Source organism: Salvelinus fontinalis, chromosome 36 (genome assembly GCF_029448725.1).
Source record: "Salvelinus fontinalis isolate EN_2023a chromosome 36, ASM2944872v1, whole genome shotgun sequence".
Taxonomy (NCBI): domain Eukaryota; kingdom Metazoa; phylum Chordata; class Actinopteri; order Salmoniformes; family Salmonidae; genus Salvelinus; species Salvelinus fontinalis.
The window spans coordinates 33,381,728-33,408,548 of NC_074700.1; the positions used below are offsets into that span (position 1 = coordinate 33,381,728).

A 26,821-nucleotide genomic window follows, 5' to 3' on the forward strand; every position below is an offset into this window, starting at 1 on the left:
GTTTCTAACAGACCATCATAGTCCCTGTGCCGAAGAAAGCAAAGGTAACCTGCCTAAATGATTAGCGCCCCGTACCACTCACATTAGTAGCCATGAAGTCCTTTGAAAGGCTGGTAATGGCTCACATCAAGCAATCATGCCGGAAACCCTAGACCCACTCCAATTGGCATACTGCCCCAACAGATCCACAGATGATGCAATCTCTATTGCACTCCACACTACCCTTTCACACTACCCTGTGAGAATGCTGTTGATTGACTACAGCTCAGCATTCAACACCATAGTGCCAACAATGCTGATCACTAAGCAAAGGATCCTGGTACTAAACACCTGTCTCTGCAACTGGATCCTGGACTTCCTGACGGGCCGCCCCCAGTTGGTAAGGGTAGGTAACAACACATCTCTCTGCAACTGGATCCTGGACTTCCTGACGGGCTGCCCCCAGTTGGTAAGGGTAGGTAACAACACATCTCTCTGCAACTGGATCCTGGACTTCCTGACGGGCAGCCCCCAGTTGGTAAGGGTAGGTAACAACACATCTCTCTGCAACTGGATCCTGGACTTCCTGACAGGCCGCCCCCAGTTGGTAAAGGTAGGCAACAACACATCTCTCTGCAACTGGATCCTGGACTTCCTGACGGGCCGCCCCCAGTTGGTAAGGGTAGTTAACAACACATCTGCCACGCTGATCGTCAACACTAGGGCCACTCAGGGGTGGGTACTTAGTCCCCTCCTGTACTCCCTGTTCACCCATGACTGCATGGCAAAGCACAACTCCAACACCATTATGTTTGCAGATGACAACAATGTTAGGCATGATCACCGACAACGATGAGACAGCCTATAGGGAGGAGGTAAGAGACCTGGCAGTGTGGTGCCAGAACAACAACCTCTCCCTCAATGTGAGCAAGACAAAAGGAGCTGATTGTGTATTATAGGAGAAGGAGGGCAGAATATGACCCCATTAACATGGACAGGTTTGAAGTGGAGAAGTTTAGAGTTTCAAGTTGCTTGATGTCCATATCCCCAACGAACTATCATAGTCAAAACACACCAACACAGTTGTGAAGAGGTAACACCTTTTCCCCCTCAGGAAACTGAAAACATGGGTCCCCAGATCCTCAGTTATACCGCTGCACCATCAAGAGCATCCTGACCGGTTGCATCACGGCCTGGTATGGAAACTGCTCGGCATCTGACCGTAAGGCGCTACTGAGGGTGTATCGTCGGACGGGGCCACAGTGTCTCCCCATCACTTCTGTCTCAGGCCCCAGTAGGCGCTACTGAGGGTGTATCGTCGGACGGGGCCACAGTGTCTCCCCATCACTTCTGTCTCAGGCCCCAGTAGGCGCTACTGAGGGTGTATCGTCGGACGGGGCCACAGTGTCTCCCCATCACTTCTGTCTCAGGCCCCAGTAGGCGCTACTGAGGGTGTATCGTCGGACGGGCCACAGTGTCTCCCCATCACTTCTGTCTCAGGCCCCAGTAGGCGCTACTGAGGGTGTATCGTCGGACGGGGCCACAGTGTCTCCCCATCAGTTCTGTCTCAGGCCCCAGTAGGCGCTACTGAGGGTGTATCGTCGGACGGGGCCACAGTGTCTCCCCATCACTTCTGTCTCAGGCCCCAGTAGGCGCTACTGAGGGTGTATCGTCGGACGGGGCCACAGTGTCTCCCCATCACTTCTGTCTCAGGCTCCAGTAGGCGCTACTGAGGGTGTATCGTCGGACGGGGCCACAGTGTCTCCCCATCACTTCTGTCTCAGGCCCCAGTATTTACGTTGTAATAGTTTGTGTAGGGGGGATAGGGTCAGTCAGTTAAACCTGGAGTATTTATCCTGTCTAATTTGGTGTCCCGTGTGAAATTAAGTATTCTCCCTCTAATTCACTCTCTCCCTCTCCCTTCTATCCCGGAGGACCTGAGCCCTGGGACCATGCCTCAGGACTACCTGGCCTGATCACTCCTTGCTATCCCCAGTCCACCTGGCCGTGCTGCTGCTCCAGTTTGAACTGTTCTGCCTGCGGCTATGGAACCCTGACCTGTTCACCGGACGTGCTACCTTGACCTGACATTTACTCTTGAGGTGCTGACCTGTTTCACCCTCTAGAACCACTTATTATTATTTGAGCCTGCTGGTGATCTATGAACATTTGGCCATGTACTCTTATAATCTCCACCCGGCACAGCCAGAAGAGGACTGGCCACCCCTCATCGCCTGGTTTCTCTCTAGGTTTCTTCCTAGGTTCCTGCCTTTCAAGGGAGTTTTACCTAGCCACCGTGCATCTGCATTGCTTGCTGTTTTGGGGTTTTAGGCTGGGTTTCTGTATAGCACTTTGTGACATAGGCTGATGTTGTAAGGGATTTATGAATAAAATTTGATTGCTGACGGCCGAGTACATCACTGGGTAGAAGCTTCCTGCCATCCAGGACCTATATATACTAGGCGGTGTCAGAGGAAGGGCCAAAAAATAGTAAAAGACTCCAGTCACATTGTAAAGAATGTAATTTCAATAATGTTCTGATATTATGTCATGGAGTAACAAACTTTAATTTGGATTTGATACAAACCTTGTCTGCAAATGGCTACTTTTACCTGGGGACTTTGTAGACCATTCAAAGGCGTTCCGATACCTGGTCCCCATGAAGAAAACCCACATGTTATGACAGCTTATAGACAGTAGTATGCACATTTATGGACATAGTTCCAATATTAACCTGTCTAGGATCAGCGTGGCGCTAGCGGCACCCCCCCCCCCCCCCCACTGAAAAACCAGTGCCGCGAAATTCAAAAAAAATATTTTTTTAAAATATTTAACTTTCACACATTAAAGTCCAATACAGCTAATGAAAGACACAGATCTTGTGAATCCAGTCAACATTTCCGATTTTTAAAATGTTTTACAGGGAAGACACAATATGTAAAGATGTACATCTATTACCTAAAAACACATTAGCATAATCCACCATCTTTTATTTGTCCACCAACACCAGTAGCCATCACCAATTCGGCTAAACTAAGATATTTATAGCCCCTAACCAACAAAAAAACTCATTAGATGACAGTCTGATAACATATTTATGGTATGGGATAGGTTTTGTTAGAAAAAAGTGCATATTTCAGGTATATGGCATAGTTTACAATTGCACCCACCATCACAAATGGACTAGAATAATTACAATGAGCAACGTGTTTACCTAACTACTAATCATCAAACATTTCGTAAAAATACACAGCATACACGAATCGAAAGACACAGATCCTGTGAATACAGACAATATTTCAGATTTTCTAAGTGTCTTACAGCGAAAACACAATAAATCGTTATATTAGCATAGCACATAGCACATAGCAGCCCAGCATTGATTCTAGCCAAAGTGGGCGATAACGTCAACATCGCCAAAAATATATTAATTTTTTCACTAACCTTCTCAGAATTCTTCAGATGACACTCCTGTAACATCATATTACACAATCCATATAGAGTTTGATCGAAAATGTTTATATTTAGCCACCAAAATCATGGTTAGACAATGTGAAATGTAGCTCAGCTGGTCACAAAATGTCCTTGCGCCACTTAGACAGTGATCTACTCTTATACATAAATACTCATAAACGTGACTAAAAAATATAGGGTGGACAGGGATTGATAGACAATTTAATTCTTAATACAATTGCGTTATTACATTTTTTAATTTATCCTTACTTTTCAATACAGTTTGCGCCAAGCGAAGCTACGTCAAAAAACATGGCGTCCTAAGCCACTAAAATGTTTCGACAGAAACACGATTTATCATAATAAAAATGTCCTACCTTGAGCTGTTCTTCCATCAGTATCTTGGGCAAAGGATCCTTTCTTGGGAGAAATCGTCTTTTGGTGGAAAGCTGTCCTCTTGCCATGTGGAAAAGTCAACTGCGTTCGGGATGAACTGAAAAGCGTGCCCAACTTTTCACATCGTTGCAAAAATAAATGTCCCAAAATCGCACTAAACGGATATAAATTGCTATAAAACGCTTTAAATTAACTACCTTATGATGTTTTTAACTCCTATAACGAGTGAAAAGATGACCGGAGAAATATAACAGGCTAAACTAACGCTTGGAACAGGTGCGCGCCGGTGTCCACTTTGCTCATGACGCAGCTCCCAAAGAATGACTAGCTTCAGGGTTTTTTCATTTGTAGGGCCTGTGAACGTGCAATCGACCCCGTTGGAATCGTCATCACGTAAAGGCATCCAGGGGAAGACGTAAGAAGTGTCCGTATAGTCATAGCAACGACAGTGCCCTTTTAAATGACTTCAGAAGAGTGGCCAACATTTCTCAAATCTGACTCCATGTCAGGGAAATTGCTGTAGAATGGGCTCTGTTCCACTTAGAGACAAAATTTCAACTCCTATAGAAACTATAGACTGTTTTCTATCCAATAATAATAATAATATGCATATTGTACGATCAAGGATTTTGTGGGAAGCCGTTTAAAAAATGAGCCACATTAGCATAAGTAGTCTAAACAGCGCCCCCATCCCCAACAGGTTATTAAGATGATGGTATAACATTTCTAGGGTCTATTTGCTGGTAATTGGATACACGTCCCTTTTGAATTTCGTCCCCCGTTCCTAAACACATCCATCCTATAGTGTAGGTTTTGAAGATTCATAATCTATGCTTGTAGTCATCAGAAGAAGATTGAGGAACGGTTGGTGGATCCAAGAAGTACAAGCCCCCACACCATTCTCCAACCTCTGAAATGTTGTCTTTGATGTGTGTATTTTCAAGTACCCCTTGACATTTAGTCTCTGTCTGTCTGGTAGAGTAGTGGTTATGGTGGTTGCTCCCCAAACCAGAGCTTGAGAGGTCAAATCCAAGAAGAGACATTTTTGATGTTACCTTTTGTGGGCATGAAAGAGCTAAGTTGAGGTGTGTAGGGGGGTAGAGGCTAGTTCCCATCAAATAGAAGGACTGAAGTGACACCTTGTGTAGAATGTCCTGTAATAGAGTTGTGGGAAATTATCAGTGGTAAAAGTATACATTATTTGAACTTCCATATATTATTAAAAACCAGACAGCACAACTTTCTTGTTTGTTTATTTAAGAAATAGCCATGGGAACATTCCAACACTCAGACATAATTTACAACGAAGCATGTGTTTAGTGAGTCCGCTAGATCAGAGGCAGTAGGGATGACCAGGGATGTTCTCTGTTTAGTGAGTCCTCCAGATCAGAGGCAGTAGGGATGACCAGGGACGTTCTCTGTTTAGTGAGTCCTCCAGATCAGAGGCAGTAGGGATGACCAGGGATGTTCTCTGTTTAGTGAGTCCTCCAGATCAGAGGCAGTAGTGATGACCAGGGATGTTCTCTGTTTAGTGAGTCCGCTAGATCAGAGGCAATAGGGATGACCAGGGATGTTCTCTGTTTAGTGAGTCCTCCAGATCAGAGGCAATAGGGATGACCAGGGATGTTCTCTGTTTAGTGAGTCCTCCAGATCAGAGGCAGTAGGGATGACCAGGGATGTTCTCTGTTTAGTAAGTCCGCTAGATCAGAGGCAATAGGGATGACCAGGGATGTTCTCTTGATAAGTGTGTGAATTGGACCATTTTCCTGTCCGGCTTAGCATTGGAAATGAAACAAGTACTTTTGGCTGCCAGGGAAATTGTACGGAGTAAAAAATTTATTATTTTCTTTAGAAATGTGGTGAAGTAAAATTAAAAGTTGTAAAGAAACAGAAAAAGTAAAAGTACAGATACAAAAAAAACCATATATATAAACGGAATGTAGTGGAGTAGTTTAAATACATGTTTGTTAAGTAATTTACACCACTGGACTTGAAAGGAACACCTCAATTACCTCGACTAACCGGTTCCCCCACACATTGACTCTGTACGGGTACCCCCTGTATATAGCCTCCACATTGACTCTGTACCGGTACCCCCTGTATATAGCCTCCACATTGACTCTGTACCGGTACACCCTGTATATAGCCTCCACATTGACTCTGTACCGGTACACCCTGTATATAGCCTCCACATTGACTCTGTACCGTAACACCCTGTATATAGCCTCCACATTGACTCTGTACCGGTACCCCCTGTATATAGCCTCCACATTGACTCTGTACTGGTACCCCCTGTATATAGCCTCCACATTGACTCTGTACCGGTACCCCCTGTATATAGCCTCCACATTGACTCTGTACCGGTACCCCGCTGTATATAGCCTCCACATTGACTCTGTACCGGTACCCCCTGTATATAGCCTCCACATTGACTCTGTACCGGTACCCCCTGTATATAGCCTCCACATTGACTCTGTACCGGTACCCCCTGTATATAGCCTCCACATTGACTCTGTACCGGTACCCCATGTATATAGCCTCCACATTGACTCTGTACCGTAACACCCTGTATATAGCCTCCACATTGACTCTGTTCCGGTACCCCCTGTATATAGCCTCCACATTGACTCTGTACCGGTACCCCCTGTATATAGCCTCCACATTGACTCTGTACCGGTACCCCCTGTATATAGCCTCCACATTGACTCTGTACCGGTACCCCCTGTATATAGCCTCCACATTGACTCTGTACCGGTACCCCCCTGTATATAGCCTCCACATTGACTCTGTACCGGTACCCCCTGTATATAGCCTCCACATTGACTCTGTACCGGTACCCCCTGTATATAGCCTCCACATTGACTCTGTACCGGTACCCCCTGTATATAGCCTCCACATTGACTCTGTACCGGTACCCCATGTATATAGTCTCCACATTGACTCTGTACCGGTACCCCATGTATATAGCCTCCACATTGACTCTGTACCGGTACCCCCTGTATATAGCCTCCATATTGACTCTGTACCGGTACCCCCTGTAAAAAGTCTCCACATTGACTCTGTACCGGTACCCCCTGTATAAAGTCTCCACATTGACTCTGTACCGGTACCCCCTGTATATAGCCTCCACATTGACCCTGTACTGGTACCCCCCTGTATATAGCCTCCACATTGACTCTGTACCGGTACCCCATGTATATAGCCTCCACATTGACTCTGTACCGGTACCCCCTGTATATAGCCCCCACATTGACTCTGTACCGGTACCCCCTGTATATAGCCTCCACATTGACTCTGTACCGGTACCCCCTGTATATAGCCTTCACATTGACTCTGTACCGGTACCCCCTGTATATAGCCTCCACATTGACTCTGTACCGGTACCCCCTGTATATAACCTCCACATTGACTCTGTACCGGTACCCCCTGTATATAGCCTCCACATTGACTCTGTACCGGTACCCCCTGTATATAGCCTCCACATTGACTCTGTACCGGTTACCCCCCTGTATATAGTCTCATTACTAACCGGTACCCCCTGTATAAAGTCTCCACATTGACTCTGTACCGGTACCCCCTGTATATAGCCTCCATATTGACTCTGTACCGGTACCCCCTGTATATAGCCTCCATATTGACTCTGTACCGGTACCCCCTGTATATAGCCTCCACATTGACTCTGTACGGGTACCCCCTGTATATAGCCTCCATATTGACTCTGTACCGTAACACCCTGTATATAGCCTCCACACTGACTTTGTACTGGTACCCCCTGTATATAGCCTCCACATTGACTCTGTACTGGTACCCCCTGTATATAGCCTCCACATTGACTCTGTAACGGTACCCCCTGTAAATAGCTTCCACATTGACTCTGTGCCGGTACCCCCTGTATATAGCCTCCACATTGACTCTGTACCGGTACCCCCTGTATATAGCCTCCACATTGACTCTGTACCGGTACCCCCTGTATATAGTCTCCACATTGACTCTGTACCGGTACCCCCTGTATATAGCCTCCACATTGACTCTGTACCGGTACCCCCCTGTATATAGTCTCATTACTAACCGGTACCCCCTGTATAAAGTCTCCACATTGACTCTGTACCGGTACCCCCCTGTATATAGTCTCATTACTAACCGGTACCCCCTGTATAAAGTCTCCACATTGACTCTGTACCGGTACCCCCTGTATATAGCCTCCACATTGACTCTGTACCGGTACCCCCCTGTATATAGCCTCCACATTGACTCTGTACCAGTACCCCCCTGTATATAGCCTCCACATTGACTCTGTACCGGTACCCCCCTGTATATAGTCTCATTACTAACCGGTACCCCCTGTATAAAGTCTCCACATTGACTCTGTACCGGTACCCCCTGTATATAGCCTCCACATTGACTCTGTACCGGTACCCCCCTGTATATAGCCTCCACATTGACTCTGTACCAGTACCCCCCTGTATATAGCCTCCACATTGACTCTGTACCGGTACCCCCCTGTATATAGTCTCATTACTAACCGGTACCCCCTGTATAAAGTCTCCACATTGACTCTGTACCGGTACCCCCTGTATATAGCCTCCATATTGACTCTGTACCGGTACCCCCTGTATATAGACTCCATATTGACTCTGTACCGGTACCCCCTGTATATAGCCTCCACATTGACTCTGTACCAGTACCCCCTGTATATAGTCTCCACATTGACTCTGTACCGGTACCCCCCTGTATATAGCCTCCAAATTGACTCTGTACCGGTACCCCCTGTATATAGCCTCCACATTGACTCTGTACCGGTACACCCTGTATATAGCCTCCACATTGACTCTGTACCGGTACCCCCTGTATATAGCCTCCACATTGACTCTGTACTGGTACCCCCTGTATATAGCCTCCACATTGACTCTGTACCGGTACCCCCTGTATATAGCCTCCACATTGACTCTGTACTGGTACACCCTGTATATAGCCTCCACATTGACTCTGTACCGGTACCCCCTGTATATAGCCTCCACATTGACTCTGTACTGGTACCCCCTGTATATAGCCTCCACATTGACTCTGTACCCGTACCCCCTGTAAATAGCCTCCACATTGACTCTGTACCGGTACCCCCTGTAAATAGCCTCCACATTGACTCTGTACCGGTACCACCCTGTATATAGTCTCATTACTAACCGGTACCCCCTGTATAAAGTCTCCACATTGACTCTGTACCGGTACCCCCTGTATATAGCCTCCACATTGACTCTGTACTGGTACTCCCTGTATATAGCCTCCACATTGACTCTGTACCCGTACCCCCTGTAAATAGCCTCCACATTGACTCTGTACCGGTACCCCCTGTAAATAGCCTCCACATTGACTCTGTACTGGTACCCCCTGTATATAGCCTCCACATTGACTCTGTACCGGTACCCCCTGTATATAGCCTCCACATTGACTCTGTACCGGTACCCCCTGTATATAGCCTCCACATTGACTCTGTACCGGTACCCCCTGTATATAGCCTCCACATTGACTCTGTACCGGTACCCCCTGTATATAGCCTCCACATTGACTCTGTACCGGTACCCCCTGTATATAGCCTCCACATTGACTCTGTACCGGTACCCCCTGTATATAGCCTCCACATTGACTCTGTACCGGTACCCCCTGTATATAGCCTCCACATTGACTCTGTACCGGTACCCCCTGTATATAGCCTCCACACATTGATTCACTGTAAGGTCTACACATGTAGTATTCAGCATTTCACTGTGAGGTCTACACATGTAGTAGTCAGCATTTCACCGTGAGGTCTACACATGTAGTAGTCAGCATTTCACTGTGAGGTCTACACATGTAGTATTCAGCATTTCACTGTAAGGTCTACACATGTAGTATTCAGCATTTCACTGTAAGGTCTACACATGTAGTATTCAGCATTTCACTGTAAGGTCTACACATGTAGTATTCAGCATTTCACTGTGAGGTCTACACATGTAGTATTCAGCATTTCACTGTGAGGTCTACATATGTAGTAGTCAGCATTTCACTGTAAGGTCTACACATGTAGTATTCAGCATTTCACTGTAAGGTCTACACATGTAGTATTCAGCATTTCACTGTTAGGTCTACTACACCTGTTGTATTCAGCATTTCACTGTGAGGTCTACACATGTAGTATTCAGCATTTCACTGTGAGGTCTACACATGTAGTAGTCAGCATTTCACTGTAAGGTCTACACATGTAGTATTCAGCATTTCACTGTGAGGTCTACACATGTAGTATTCAGCATTTCACTGTAAGGTCTACACATGTAGTAGTCAGCATTTCACTGTAAGGTCTACACATGTAGTATTCAGCATTTCACTGTAAGGTCTACACATGTAGTAGTCAGCATTTCACTGTAAGGTCTACACATGTAGTATTCAGCATTTCACTGTGAGGTCTACACATGTAGTATTCAGCATTTCACTGTAAGGTCTACACATGTAGTATTCAGCATTTCACTGTAAGGTCTACTACACCTGTTGTATTCAGCATTTCACTGTAAGGTCTACACCTGTTGTATTCAGCATTTCACTGTAAGGTCTACACATGTAGTATTCAGCATTTCACTGTAAGGTCTACACATGTAGTATTCAGCATTTCACTGTAAGGTCTACACATGTAGTAGTCAGCATTTCACTGTAAGGTCTACACATGTAGTATTCAGCATTTCACTGTAAGGTCTACTACACCTGTTGTATTCAGCATTTCACTGTAAGGTCTACACATGTAGTATTCAGCATTTCACTGTGAGGTCTACACATGTAGTATTCAGCATTTCACTGTAAGGTCTACTACACCTGTTGTATTCAGCATTTCACTGTAAGGTCTACACCTGTTGTATTCAGCATTTCACTGTAAGGTCTACACATGTAGTAGTCAGCATTTCACTGTAAGGTCTACACATGTAGTATTCAGCATTTCACTGTAAGGTCTACACATGTAGTAGTCAGCATTTCACTGTAAGGTCTACACATGTTGTATTCAGCATTTCACTGTAAGGTCTACACATGTAGTAGTCAGTATTTCACTGTGAGGTCTACACATGTAGTATTCGGCGCATTTGACAAATACAATTTGATTTGTTACACATGAAAACATGTTGTGAACCTGGTGTGACATTATTGAAGCTGTGCTGACACCTAGTGGACATCAAGAGGACCTACACCACACACACTATAACCTTAAAACAGATGGGATGCTTTAAATACGTTTCTCTGTTTTATTAGACACTAATATATATGTCCAATAAACAGACGTTCAAAAGTCGGAATGTAAAAACGACTGGAAAGTTCTTCAAAAGCAGCTGTAGTGAATCAAGCATCTTGGGGTTACCTGAAATAGGTCAAAGTATATATTTGAAATGTTCTAATTTATTTAATCTTTATTTAACTAGACAAGATGAACTCAACAACACAGACACAGTTTACCTGCTTTATCTGGGAAACAGGATTAACACCGACAGAACTTGGCAAAATACAAATGCATGTTTCTGTAGTACGAGTAGGTACATACAGTATCATCGGTAACAATGGTGTACAAGCCACCTAGCTAATAAAATACTGGGGCTTGGGGTCATTAGTTACATTTCAACCACAGCGATTCCCCAATTGAGGCGCAACAGAGTTCACCGGGGAATGCAACACCGGAAATAATAACTAAACCAACGAACGAGAAATGGTGGAGGCTACCAGAACGAAGAGAGACATTTTTTCCGAGAGGCAGACCGTCTATCTGCTTGGTCTCTTGTGCCGAGGACCATGGCAATAGAGGTGCGGTTATAAGGCCTTGTGGGTAATGGGTATCGGGGTTGAAAGGCCACATATAGACTGTTGAATGTCTATTTCTGAACTTCTAGCAGTGTCAATATCGATGTAACAATGTCTATATTGTTTTCTGCCATGAACATTTATACACCCCTAGGAAACCTTGGTAAGAGGTCAACTCTTTTCATAGAGTCCCCCAAATATGTTTTTGTTGTATTTTGTAGCTCAGTATTAGGTCTTGGCACAAATAATCCTATGCATGAATCAGACATAACTCTGCAGTCCCCCTGGTGGCCACAGGGGGCTCAGTAGCGACACCAACAGTTGGCTTTTCCCCAAACGTTGATGATTTTTAAAATCAAGAATAGATGAACATATCTGGACGTTATTTGACATGAAGGTTTAGTAAGGGGTCCTTATTAAATCAAAATAATCACACATGTCAAACTTAAATAGTTACGACGAAAAACACATTTCAAAAAGTGCACTACTTCAGACATTGAATTGGCATGTGCTGATGCAGTACAGCGGTATGTATGTCCTAATGGATGTACAGATCATTCTACACATGAATTAGAATGATATTAGCGAGGATATTGATTAAAAAACAAACCGGTTAGGGTTAGTAAAAAAACTACAAAATGGCACCACATTTGTAGCTCACAACTTTTCCGGTTTCTGTAACATAAGAATTTATCTGTTACATCAATTATTTATTGAATCCAACAATTTTTACGACATTCAAATGAAAGTAACATTGCGCAAGAATAATTTATGAATAGTTTAAAAATGTAATCAGAAAATTCAGAAACATAGTCTATTACGTCACGGGCATTGCGACGCACATAACCAAAACAAACCGACTGAACGACCAAACCGACGACGTGGCCAAACGCTGCGACAACACAGATATATATATATACGTGCATGTTCACAATTCTCCCACTACGTCAGACCTGCCTGCATAACTTTCATTTTTTCCCATCTAATTTTAATAATAATACGGTGTTGCTAATAGTATCGTTAAGAGTATGTCACTTGCAACTGGCCTGTTCAGGATGGGACAACCCCCATTTCAATAGGAACATTTCCACGTTTGTAGCTTAACATACAAGGGCTATTCATTATTCTTCCCAAAAGATGTCATGGGTCATAATTGGGTCAGCATAATAAAATACAATAATCACTTCAATCATTCTGCGTCCATACTTTTGATGATTCATTGCGAGTGCCTGTAGATTCTAGGCAACATTTTTCAACTAACCGGTTTCATCTGCAGCTGATGGGAGTCAGTTCTTGTACAAGTAAAGTAGCCCTCTGGAAAACTACTTGAGAGTCTAGAAGTAACGGGTCAAAGTACTCAGTACTAGTTAAGCATTTGTACATCTCATTCATACATAAGGAATCGTTGACTTAAAATAGGGTGACCAGACGTCCCCGTTTTTAGTGGCCTGTCCCCGGCTGGAGCTGTCCCCGGAAATGTCCCCGTTTTGAACTGTGCGTTAAAAACAGACTGCAAAGTGAAATAATATTTTACGTGTCAAGAAAGACCGGGCATCAGAGTCTCCCGGTTGACGTGTCAATCTTGTTGTGCTTGTTTTGTCCAGCAGAGGGGGCCGCTCGCTGTATCAGCTTCATTCACTCTTCTTCTAACTACCTGCCCGCGATAGTTTTAGAGGAAACTGCTGTGGAAAACTCGGCCAGAAGCGTCAAGTGAATCCATAACATCACCACAAACGTCTTTTCAAGCCAGGTAACTTACACTCGTTTGAGATACTAGCTAATGATGTTCTGTCACAACTTATTTTATAGTTAAATGGTCTGCGTTATATGGTTTTAAATAGGTTATGCTAGCTAACATCAGCTATGTCGACTAAGTTATCTAGCTCGGTTAGCCAGCTGCTGTCATGGTAACGAGGTTAAAAAACGGTCACATGTAAACATGCAGTGGACGGGCTATTTTGAAAATATGATTATATTAAATTAATGCACAATTATGATAAGATTTATTTGTAGATTACAATTTTAATGGTTTGGCATTATAAGTAGTGTGAAAATATATTTAGAAATGTTCATGGATAACATTAGCATAATGTTTTCTGTTAGAGAGTGGAGAGGAGGAAGACTGGATAGGAAGCAGAGTGAGGTAGAGGAGGAAAGGTAAAGATATGATTACAGAGCCTGACAATTTATTATTACAAACAATGTCTTTGAGATAAAATACAAAATGAGGCAAGCAATGGGAATCTGTTAACCAAAGTATTTTATCTAATAGTGTACTATTTATTATTAAAGATTGGAGAAAGAAAAATGAAGGGAGTAAAAAGAGTGAAGTGAGGAAGAGTGAGGTGAAGAGAAGGAAAGGAAGAAAGATCAGGAAGACGATTGGAGGAGAAGAACAAGTTGAGAGTAAGAAGAGTGACACAAGGAGAGTGAAGAAGAGCAGACAGAGGAGGTACAATGGCTCTTTCAAAGAAACGGAAATGCCATTTTAATGACAACATGATGAGAGAATTTCCATTTATACGCTCAGGTCAAGACGATAGAATGGTTCACTGCACCCTTTGTAATTCCTCTTTTTCAGTTGGCAGCCGGAGAAGAACGACAGTGGTAGAACATCAACAGACAAAAAAGCAGAAAGCCTCTCTGATTGGCCGTGTTGGTATGCCCTCTGTCACCACATTCTTCAAGAAGGTAAAGCCTTCCCAAGAAGAATATGGTTTAGCTGTGCAGGAGGGTGTCTTTGCATTCCACACTATGTGACACAATCATAGTTACAGATCTATGGACTGCACAGCACAACTGACACGGAAGCTTTATGAGACAAAGTTTACATGTGCTAGGACAAAATGTGACGCCACAGTGAGTAACGTGTTAGCACCATGTGCTAGGACAAAATGTGACGCCACAGTGAGTAACGTGTTAGCACCATGTGCTAGGACAAAATGTGACGCCACAGTGAGTAACGTGTTAGCACCATGTGCTAGGACAAAATGTGACGCCATAGTGAGTAACGTGTTAGCACCATGTGCTAGGACAAAATGTGACGCCACAGTGAGTAACGTGTTAGCACCATGTGCTAGGACAAAATGTGACGCCACAGTGAGTAACGTGTTAGCACCATGTGCTAGGACAAAATGTGATGCCACAGTGAGTAACGTGTTAGCACCATGTGCTAGGACAAAATGTGACACCATAGTGAGTAACGTGTTAGCACCATGTGCTAGGACAAAATGTGACGCCACAGTGAGTAACGTGGTAGCACCATGTGCTAGGACAAAATGTGACGCCACAGTGAGTAACGTGTTAGCACCATGTCCTAGGACAAAATGTGACGCCACAGTGAGTAACGTGTTAGCACCATGTGCTAGGACAAAATGTGACGCCACAGTGAGTAATATTTTAGCACCATGTGCTAGGACAAAATGTGACGTCATACTGAGTAACGTGTTAGCACCATGTGCTAGGACATATTGTGACACCACAGTGAGTAACGTGTTAGCACCATGTGCTAGGACAAAATGTGACACCACAGTGAGTAACGTGTTAGCACCATGTGCTAGGACATATTGTGACACCACAGTGAGTAACGTGTTAGCACCATGTGCTAGGACAAAATGTGACGCCACAGTGAGTAACGTGTTAGTACCATGTGCTAGGACAAAATGTGATGCCACAGTGAGTAACGTGTTAGCACCATGTGCTGGGACAAAATGTGACGCCACAGTGAGTAACGTGTTAGCACCATGCGCTAGGACAAAATGTGATGCCATAGTGAGTAACGTGTTAGCACCATGTGCTGGGACAAAATGTGACGCCACAGTGAGTAACGTGTTAGCACCATGTGGTAGGACAAAATGTGACACCACAGTGAGTAACGTGTTAGCACCATGTGGTTGGACAGAATGTGACGCCACAGTGAGTAACGTGTTAGCACCATGTGCTAGGACAAAATGTGACGCCACAGTGAGTAACGTGTTAGCACCATGTGCTAGGACATATTGTGACACCACAGTGAGTAACGTGTTAGCACCATGTGCTAGGACAAAATGTGACGCCACAGTGAGTAACGTGTTAGTACCATGTGCTAGGACAAAATGTGATGCCACAGTGAGTAACGTGTTAGCACCATGTGCTGGGACAAAATGTGACGCCACAGTGAGTAACGTGTTAGCACCATGCGCTAGGACAAAATGTGATGCCATAGTGAGTAACGTGTTAGCACCATGTGCTGGGACAAAATGTGACGCCACAGTGAGTAACGTGTTAGCACCATGTGGTTGGACAGAATGTGACACCACAGTGAGTAACGTGTTAGCACCATGTGCTAGGACAAAATGTGACGCCACAGTGAGTAACGTGTTAGCACCATGTGCTAGGACAAAATGTGACACCATAGTGAGTAACCTGTTAGCACCATGTGCTAGGACAAAATGTGACGCCACAGTGAGTAACGTGTTAGCACCATGTGCTAGGACAAAATGTGACACCACAGTGAGTAACGTGTTAGCACCATGTGGTTGGACAGAATGTGACACCACAGTGAGTAACGTGTTAGCACCATGTGGTAGGACAGAATGTGACACCACAGTGAGTAACGTGTTAGCACCATGTGGTAGGACAAAATGTGACTCCACAGTGAGTAACGTGTTAGCACCATGTGCTAGGACAAAATGTGACGCCACAGTGAGTAACGTGTTAGCACCATGTGCTAGGACAAAATGTGACGCCACAGTGAGTAACGTGTTAGCACCATGTGCTAGGACAAAATGTGACGCCACATTGAGTAACGTGTTAGCACCATGGGTAACTACTTAGGTAGCACAGGACCTAGACCAGGTTGAATTTGTGTCCCTGGCCATTGATGCGTCCAATCATGGACATGTAAAGATGTACATTTTCTCCTTTTTAAAAAGGCATCCTCAGCGTGAAGAGATCCAGAAGGTAGCAGCCACACTGCAGGAAAAATGCCCCCATGTGACCATCAATGAGGATGCATTGTTTGACGAGGTTACTGGCCTGCAAGAGTTCCTAAAGGAGGGATCGCTTGAAGAATGGAAACATCTGAGACACCGCTTAGTCAGAGATGGAGTTACCCACTTCAAAGAGAACGACATCCCACACACTAACCTGGCTAGATTAGCGTCTGTTGTCATGTGCTCACCTGGAAGTAATGCACCAGTCGAATGTTCTCCCTAATGAATGATCTATGGACAGCAGCAAGAAATAGGTTCACTGTTCCTACCAGCAAGGCCATGCTTATTGTGAAGACAAACTTCAACCTGCCAGGAGTTCATGGAGAAGCTGGCCAAAGACAGAGCAATCCTGAAGAAGATACATTCTCCTGAGAAATATACAGATTAGCTTGGTATAAGTGGTAACTACATCATCTCATCACCGTCGTATTTCTTTATTATGTTGTTAAGTATTTCACATAGACTATTGTCTGTTTTTTAAATGTTTCTCATGTTCTCTTCTGCTCTTATTCTACCCAGACTACCAGGACCACTGAATGGCTGTCAGATCAGACAGTTCTGTCTCGTCTGTAGTGTTTCTGTAATATAGTTGTTTTCTCTGTCACAGTGTGCCTGTCAGACTAAATACATGAAACCGGAAATGTCCCCGGTTTTCATTTCTTAGATAATAACATTGGATATTTTATTGATATTTTGACCGCCAAACTGGAAATGTCCCCGGTTTTCATTTCTTAGATAATAACATTGGATATTTTATTGATATATTGACCTCCGAACTGGAAATGTCCCCGGTTTTCATTTCTTAGATAATAACATTGGATATTTTAATGATATATTGACCGCCGAACTGGAAATGTCCCCGGTTTTCATTTCTTAGATAATAACATTGGATATTTTATTGATATATTGACCTCCGAACTGGAAATGTCCCCGGTTTTCATTTCAGAAATCTGGTCACCTTAACTTAAAAGCCCATGACTGATGTACTGATGTAGCTCCATGGGAGGAGTGAAACCCACAGACACTCGGCTCACCGTGGAACGAGTTTGACACATGCTAGTGTTTACATTTACTTTGTTTACAAACATTGAACAGAAACATTTGGGATCTGATGGGGTACGGCAGGTGAACTATATTCATGAGGCATTTATACATTATATTCTTCAAGCATCCAGAAGTGGATGTAGCAACTGCAGCTTGGCCATTTAAAGGGATCGGACCTGGTCATGTGACCGGGCAAAAGCAGTAACAGACGAGCGCCCTTCTCAAATCTGTGTCACATGATCACATTGTCAACAAGGAAGAAACATAAACGTTTATTTTCCATAAAATGTTCAAACTATTTTTCCTCAGGAAGGCAGATAAAGCACATATGCAAAACTAATGGAATCCCTTTCCACCCAAACGAACACCGTCAGTCTGGGACAAACTAATGGAATCCCTTTCCACCCAAACGAACACCGTCAGTCTGGGACAAACTAATGGAATCCCTTTCCACCCAAATGAACACCGTCAGTCTGGGACAAACTAATGGAATCCCTTTCCACCCAGTGCAAACTGCACCCACCCAAACGAACACCGTCAGTCTGGGACAGATTCCTCGTCATCAGAGCTGTAGTGGACGCTGTCATAGATGTCATCTAGGTCCTCTTCCAGGAGGTCATCTATGAAGTTATCTTCTAGGAGGGAGGTGTCTTGGCCCAAAGCTTTGCTGTATATCAGTTTGCCTGGTGTCTTCTGAGGCTGCTGACTCTCCTCTGAAGCATGGAGAAGAGACCTCTGCTCCCAGCTTCCGACTGATTCAATAGCCAGCCTAACACCAACAATCGTAATGTGTAGGGTAAATACAATGAAGTATTCCTTAAATACAATAGCAATTACAGGGTGCCAACATCAATTTTACATAGTAATGAAAGTTACCCTACTTTGCCTGCTTAGGTCAAGTGTCACATGTGAAGCAAGGTCTTGCACATTCTCTGATTCCCTCTTTAGGCTTTCCCAGTGCTGCTTGACTTCCTGTAGGAGAGTTAACTCTTCCTCCTTCAGCCGTCTCAGGAGCATCACCCGGTCAAAGGCTATTTTCTTTGTGAGTAGGTCAGCTGTAAATTCATAAGAATGCAATGTGGATTTGTAACTTTAATGGCCTGTGTTGTCTGTGTTTGAGCAACTGAACAAACACAGATAGCAAAACAGAAACATAGTTATTGCGACAAACATACTACTGACTTTGTCCATGCAGCTCCCAAGGCCGCGCAGCTCCCAAGGCCACGCTCAGCTCCCAAGGCCACGCTCAGCTCCCAAGGCCACGCTCAGCTCCCAAGGCCACGCTCAGCTCCCAAGGCCACGCTCAGCTCCCAAGGCCACGCTCAGCTCCCAAGGCCACGCTCAGCTCCCAAGGCCACGCTCAGCTCCCAAGGCCACGCTCAGCTCCCAAGGCCACGCTCAGCTCCCAAGGCCACGCTCAGCTCCCAAGGCCACGCTCAGCTCCCAAGGCCACGCTCAGCTCCCAAGGCCACGCTCAGCTCCCAAGGCTGCGCAGCTCCCAAGGCCACGCGCAGCTCCCAAGGCCACGCAGCTCCCAAGGCCATGCTCAGAGTCTTTTCTTCCAATATCTTTCTGCTCAGAGTCTTTTCTTGCATCCATCTGTCATCACAACAAAAGGAGAATGGAATTATTTGTTACATTTCATGGCTTTGAAATGAAAGAGAAATGAAGTGAGTGCAATTCAATATTCATGAATTGTAACAAACCTGTCTGACAGTAGAGGTTCTGTTTCCTTTGATGCTCAGAAACAGGACTTCACTTGTCCTCTGTAGTACCTGAGGACCATCCATGTTCTCATTGTTTCCTCTGAAATACGTTGTTCATTTATAGATGTATTGTATCTCCAACGGTGAGTAGTTGCACTCACTTCCTGAAGGAAGATAGGGCCTGTGAAGGTTTCTGTAACAAATGATTTGTTATGTGGGGGGTGAGTGAGCCCCAACAAAACATAATTCATTGTTTTAAAATAAATTAAATGCATAGATATAATACTTCTAAAATAAATGTATTGATCCACACAATACACCTTCTAGAATCTTCTGGACAAAACTCTGCAGGTTGTTCTTCTTCCTTCTGTTCCCCCCCGCGGCCTGGATGGTTAACATGTCTGTTCTCCCCCGCGGCCTGGATGGTTAGCATGTCTGTTCTCCCCCGCGGCCTGGATGGTTAACATGTCTGTTCTTCTTCCTTCTGTTCCCCCCCGCGGCCTGGATGGTTAGCATGTCTGTTCCCCCCCGCGGCCTGGATGGTTAGCATGTCTGTTCTCCCCCGCGGCCTGGATGGTTAGCATGTCTGTTCCCCCCCGCGGCCTGGATGGTTAGCATGTCTGTTCTTCTTCCTTCTGTTCCCCCCCGCGGCCTGGATGGTTAACATGTCTGTTCCCCCCCGCGGCCTGGATGGTTAACATGTCTGTTCCCCCCCGCGGCCTGGATGGTTAACATGAGCTGTATATATATAACAGACTGATGACCTGTCTCCTGATGACCTGTCTCTATAGCTCTATATAACAGACTGATGACCTGTCTCTATAGCTCTATATAACAGACTGATGACCTGTCTCCATATCTCTATATAACAGACTGATGACCTGTCTCCTGATGACCTGTCTCCATAGCTCTATATAACAGACTGATGACCTGTCTCTATAGCTCTATATAACAGACTGGTGACCTGTCTCCATAGCTCTATATAACAGACTGATGACCTGTCTCCATAGCTCTATATAACAGACTGATGACCTGTCTCCATAGCTCTATATAACAGACTGATGACCTGTCTCCATAGCTCTATATAACAGACTGATGACCTGTCTCCATAGCTCTATATAACAGACTGATGACCTGTCTCCTGGTGACCTGTCTCCATAGCTCTATATAACAGACTGGTGACCTGTCTCCATATCTCTATATAACAGACTGATGACCATTGGTACGACATCCGGTTTGGAGCGAGCGGTCGCATTTGCATTCGCTCTGCAGGTAGTATAACTTTTCATTACATTTCATTTCATTTCATTATAGTACAACGGTTTAATTTGTCTAACCTTAGCAATTTCTTCTTAGCTAGCTACTTAGCCGTCTGTGTATAAAAGATAATTGCGTAATTATCGTATTCCGTCGTCTATCGTAGTCCTCACTGCTATCTGCCCAGCAGCTAGCAAACGTCCACCGTCTACCGAATAGTAGTATAACTTTTCATTACATTTCATTATAGTACAACGGTCTGATTTTCATTTTCATTACAGTACAACGGTTTGGTTTGTTTGATCTTAGCTAGCTACATAGCCGTCTTTGCATCAAACATAATTGTGTAGTTATTGAGGTTCGCCAGCCAGCTATTTTCGCCCTAACGTAACGCAACGTAGCCAACACTGCTAGCTAGCCAGCTTGCCACCGAATAGCAGCATTGTAGAAACGAGTGCATTACAACGGAACGACTTGATCAGTGTAGTGTTGGCTGACTACACAGTTGTCTTTGCTATCTTTGATTTGTATTTGTTCGATCTTAGCTAGCTACTTAGCTGGCTACATAGCCGTCTCTGTATCGGTGATAATTGTGTAGTTATGAAGGTTCGCTGAGGTTCGCTAGCCAGGTATTCTCGCCCTAACGTAAAGTAACGTAACGTAGTCAACCCTGCTAGCTAGCCAGCTAGCCACCGATTAGCAGCACTGTAGAAACGATTACATTACAACGGAACGACCTGACTTGTGTAGTGTTAGCTAGCTACATAGTTTTCTTTGCTATCTTTGTATCTAAGATAATTGTGTAGCTTTGAGTAATTATCGGTTAGCTAGCCAGCTATTTTTCGCCTGCCGCGCTGCCGTCCTCCTACCTAGCCAACACTGCTAGCTAGCCAACTTCTACCGAATAGCAGCACTGTAGAAACTTACATTACAACGGAACGACTTGATTAGCGTAGTGTTAGCTAGTTGTCTTTGCTGTCCTTGTATCCATGATAATTGTGTAGTTTAGAGAAATTTAGTGAAATTGTCGAGGTTACCTAGCCAGCTTCACTTTCAACAACGTAGCCACTGCTAGCCAGGCTACTTCACCAGCCAGCAGTACTATATCATTTTAGTCAATAAGATCTTGTATTTTATTTTTATTTTTGCAACGTAAGCTTAACTTTCTGAACATTCGAGACGTGTAGCCCACTTGTCATTCTAATCTCCTTTGCATTAGCGTAGCCTCTTCTGTAGCCTGTCAACCATGTGTCTGTCTATCCCTGTTCTCTCCTCTCTGCACAGACCATACAAACGCTTCACACCGCGTGGCCGCGCCCACCCTAACCTGGTGGTCCCAGCCCGCACGACCCACGTGGAGTTCCAGGTCTCCGGTAGCCTCTGGAACTGCCGATCTGCGGCCAACAAGGCAGAGCTCATCTCAGCCTATGCGTCCCTCCAGTCCCTCGACTTCCTGGCACTGACGGAAACATGGCTCACCACAGATAACACTGCTACTCCTACTGCTCTCTCTTCGTCTGCCCACGTGTTCTCGCACACCCCGAGACCTTCTGGTCAGCGGGGTGGTGGCACCGGGATCCTCATCTCACCCAAGTGGTCATTCTCTCTTTCTCCCCTTACCCATCTGTCTATCGCCTCCTTTGAATTCCATGCTGTCACAGTTACCAGCCCTTTCAAGCTTAACATCCTTATCATTTATCGCCCTCCAGGTTCCCTTGGAGAGTTCATCAATGAGCTTGATGCCTTGATAAGCTCCTTTCCTGAGGACGGCTCACCTCTCACAGTTCTGGGTGACTTTAACCTCCCCATGTCTACCTTTGACTCATTCCTCTCTGCCTCCTTCTTTCCACTCCTCTCCTCTTTTGACCTCACCCTCTCACCTTCCCCCCCTACTCACAAGGCAGGCAATACGCTTGACCTCATCTTTACTAGATGCTGTTCTTCCACTAACCTCATTGCAACTCCCCTCCAAGTCTCCGACCACTACCTTGTATCCTTTTCCCTCTCGCTCTCATCCAACACTTCCCACACTGCCCCTACTCGGATGGTATCGCGCCGTCCCAACCTTCGCTCTCTCTCCCCCGCTACTCTCTCCTCTTCCATCCTATCATCTCTTCCCTCTGCCCAAACCTTCTCCAACCTATCTCCTGATTCTGCCTCCTCAACCCTCCTCTCCTCCCTTTCTGCATCCTTTGACTCTCTATGTCCCCTATCCTCCAGGCCGGCTCGGTCCTCCCCTCCCGCTCCGTGGCTCGACGACTCATTGCGAGCTCACAGAACAGGGCTCCGGGCAGCCGAGCGGAAATGGAGGAAAACTCGCCTCCCCGCGGACCTGGCATCCTTTCACTCCCTCCTCTCTACATTTTCCTCTTCTGTCTCTGCTGCTAAAGCCACTTTCTACCACTCTAAATTCCAAGCATCTGCCTCTAACCCTAGGAAGCTCTTTGCCACCTTCTCCTCCCTCCTGAATCCTCCTCCCCCTCCCCCCCCCCTCCTCCCTCTCTGCAGACGACTTCGTCAACCATTTTGAAAAGAAGGTCGACGACATCCGATCCTCGTTTGCTAAGTCAAACGACACCGCTGGTTCTGCTCACACTGCCCAACCCTGTGCTTTGACCTCTTTCTCCCCTCTCTCTCCAGATGAAATCTCGCGTCTTGTGACGGCCGGCCGCCCAACAACCTGCCCGCTTGACCCTATCCCCTCCTCTCTTCTCCAGACCATTTCCGGAGACCTTCTACCTTACCTCACCTCGCTCATCAACTCATCCTTGACCGCTGGCTACGTCCCTTCCGTCTTCAAGAGAGCGAGAGTTGCACCCCTTCTGAAAAAACCTACACTCGATCCCTCCGATGTCAACAACTACAGACCAGTATCCCTTCTTTCTTTTCTCTCCAAAACTCTTGAACGTGCAGTCCTTGGCCAGCTCTCCTGCTATCTCTCTCAGAATGACCTTCTTGATCCAAATCAGTCAGGTTTCAAGACTAGTCATTCAACTGAGACTGCTCTTCTCTGTATCACGGAGGCGCTCCGCACTGCTAAAGCTAACTCTCTGTCCTCTGCTCTCATCCTTCTAGACCTATCGGCTGCCTTCGATACTGTGAACCATCAGATCCTCCTCTCCACCCTCTCCGAGTTGGGCATCTCCGGCGCGGCCCACGCTTGGATTGCGTCCTACCTGACAGGTCGCTCCTACCAGGTGGCGTGGCGAGAATCTGTCTCCTCACCACGCGCTCTCACCACTGGTGTCCCCCAGGGCTCTGTTCTAGGCCCTCTCCTATTCTCGCTATACACCAAGTCACTTGGCTCTGTCATAACCTCACATGGTCTCTCCTATCATTGCTATGCAGACGACACACAATTAATCTTCTCCTTTCCCCCTTCTGATGACCAGGTGGCGAATCGCATCTCTGCATGTCTGGCAGACATATCAGTGTGGATGACGGATCACCACCTCAAGCTGAACCTCGGCAAGACGGAGCTGCTCTTCCTCCCGGGGAAGGACTGCCCGTTCCATGATCTCGCCATCACGGTTGACAACTCCATTGTGTCCTCCTCCCAGAGCGCTAAGAACCTTGGCGTGATCCTGGACAACACCCTGTCGTTCTCAACTAACATCAAGGCGGTGGCCCGTTCCTGTAGGTTCATGCTCTACAACATCCGCAGAGTACGACCCTGCCTCACACAGGAAGCGGCGCAGGTCCTAATCCAGGCACTTGTCATCTCCCGTCTGGATTACTGCAACTCGCTGTTGGCTGGGCTCCCTGCCTGTGCCATTAAACCCCTACAACTCATCCAGAACGCCGCAGCCCGTCTGGTGTTCAACCTTCCCAAGTTCTCTCACGTCACCCCGCTCCTCCGCTCTCTCCACTGGCTTCCAGTTGAAGCTCGCATCCGCTACAAGACCATGGTGCTTGCCTACGGAGCTGTGAGGGGAACGGCACCTCAGTACCTTCAGGCTCTGATCAGGCCCTACACCCAAACAAGGGCACTGCGTTCATCCACCTCTGGCCTGCTCGCCTCCCTACCACTGAGGAAGTACAGTTCCCGCTCAGCCCAATGGTGGAACAAACTCCCTCACGACGCCAGGACAGCGGAGTCAATCACCACCTTCCGGAGACACCTGAAACCCCACCTCTTCAAGGAATACCTAGGATAGGATAAAGCAATCCTTCTGCCCCCCCCCCCCCCCTTAAAAGATCTAGATGCACTATTGTAAAGTGGCTGTTCCACTGGATGTCATAAGGTGAATGCACCAATTTGTAAGTCGCTCTGGATAAGAGCGTCTGCTAAATGACTTAAATGTAAATGTAAATGACCTGTCTCCATAGCTCTATATAACAGACTGATGACCTGTCTCCATAGCTCTATATAACAGACTGATGACCTGTCTCCATAGCTCTATATAACAGACTGATGACCTGTCTCCATAGCTCTATATAACAGGCTGATGACCTGTCTCCATAGCTCTATATAACAGACTGATGACCTGTCTCCATAGCTCTATATAACAGACTGATGACCTGTCTCCATAGCTCTATATAACAGACTGATGACCTGTCTCCATAGCTCTATATAACAGACTGACGACCTGTCTCCATAGCTCTATATAACAGACTGATGACCTGTCTCCATAGCTCTATATAACAGACTGATGACCTGTCTCCATAGCTCTATATAACAGACTGATGACCTGTCTCCATAGCTCTATATTACAGACTGATGACCTGTCTCCATAGCTCTATATAACAGACTGATGACCTGTCTCCTGATGACCTGTCTCCATAGCTCTATATAACAGACTGATGACCTGTCTCCATAGCTCTATATAACAGACTGATGACCTGTCTCCATAGCTCTATATAACAGACTGGTGACCTGTCTCCATAGCTCTATATAACAGACTGATGACCTGTCTCCATAGCTCTATATAACAGACTGATGACCTGTCTCCATAGCTCTTTATAACAGACTGATGACCTGTCTCCATAACTCTATATAACAGACTGATGACCTGTCTCCATATCTCTATATAACAGACTGATGACCTGTCTCCATAGCTCTATATAACAGACTGATGACCTGTCTCCTGATGACCTGTCTCCATAGCTCTATATAACAGACCGATGACCTGTCTCCATAGCTCTATATAACAGGCTGATGACCTGTCTCCATAGCTCTATATAACAGACTGATGACCTGTCTCCATAGCTCTATATAACAGACTGATGACCTGTCTCCTGATGACCTGTCTCCATAGCTCTATATAACAGACTGATGACCTGTCTCCATAGCTCTATATAACAGACTGATGACCTGTCTCCATAGCTCTATATAACAGACTGATGACCTGTCTCCATAGCTCTATATAACAGACTGATGACCTGTCTCCATAGCTCTATATAACAGACTGATGACCTGTCTCCATAGCTCTATATAACAGACTGATGACCTGTCTCCATATCTCTATATAACAGACTGATGACCTGTCTCCATAGCTCTATATAACAGACTGATGACCTGTCTCCATAGCTCTATATAACAGACTGATGACCTGTCTCCATAGCTCTAAATAACAGACTGATGACCTGTCTCCATAGCTCTATATAACAGACTGATGACCTGTCTCCATAGCTCTATATAACAGACTGATGACCTGTCTCCATAACTCTATATAACAGACTGATGACCTGTCTCCATAGCTCTAAATAACAGACTGATGACCTGTCTCCATAGCTCTATATAACAGACTGATGACCTGTCTCCATAGCTCTATATAACAGACTGATGACCTGTCTCCATAGCCCTATATAACAGACTGATGACCTGTCTCCATAGCTCTATATAACAGACTGATGACCTGTCTCCATAGCTCTATATAACAGACTGATGACCTGTCTCCATAGCTCTATATAACAGACTGATGACCTGTCTCCATAGCTGATAGAAACAGAAGGAATATCCTCCCCAATGACACTACTAATAACTGTCCTGATGAGGAAGAGACGTCTCCTTTGTCCCTGAACAGCTTGAAGTGTTCAGTCAGAATGACAGAGACACTTTGTTCCCACGAGTCACATGTTCAATAATGATGACATCATAACAAGACCTGTTACCTGGAGGACAATGTCTCTACCACAGGTTACCAAGGAAACAGTAACACTACCTAGTAACATTCAATAATGTTAAAATATTACACTGGAGTCACG

At 45.4% G+C, this 26,821-nt stretch overlaps 1 long non-coding RNA gene across 1 annotated transcript; it reads left to right on the forward strand.

Annotated features, from left to right (window-relative positions):
- The first annotated feature begins 13,258 nt into the window (after positions 1-13,258).
- Positions 13,259-15,104, forward strand: LOC129835627 (uncharacterized). The gene is made up of 3 exons (XR_008756481.1): positions 13,259-13,384; positions 13,927-14,086; positions 14,216-15,104. It is a non-coding gene; the product is annotated as an uncharacterized LOC129835627 (long non-coding RNA).
- The last annotated feature ends 11,717 nt before the right edge of the window (positions 15,105-26,821 follow it).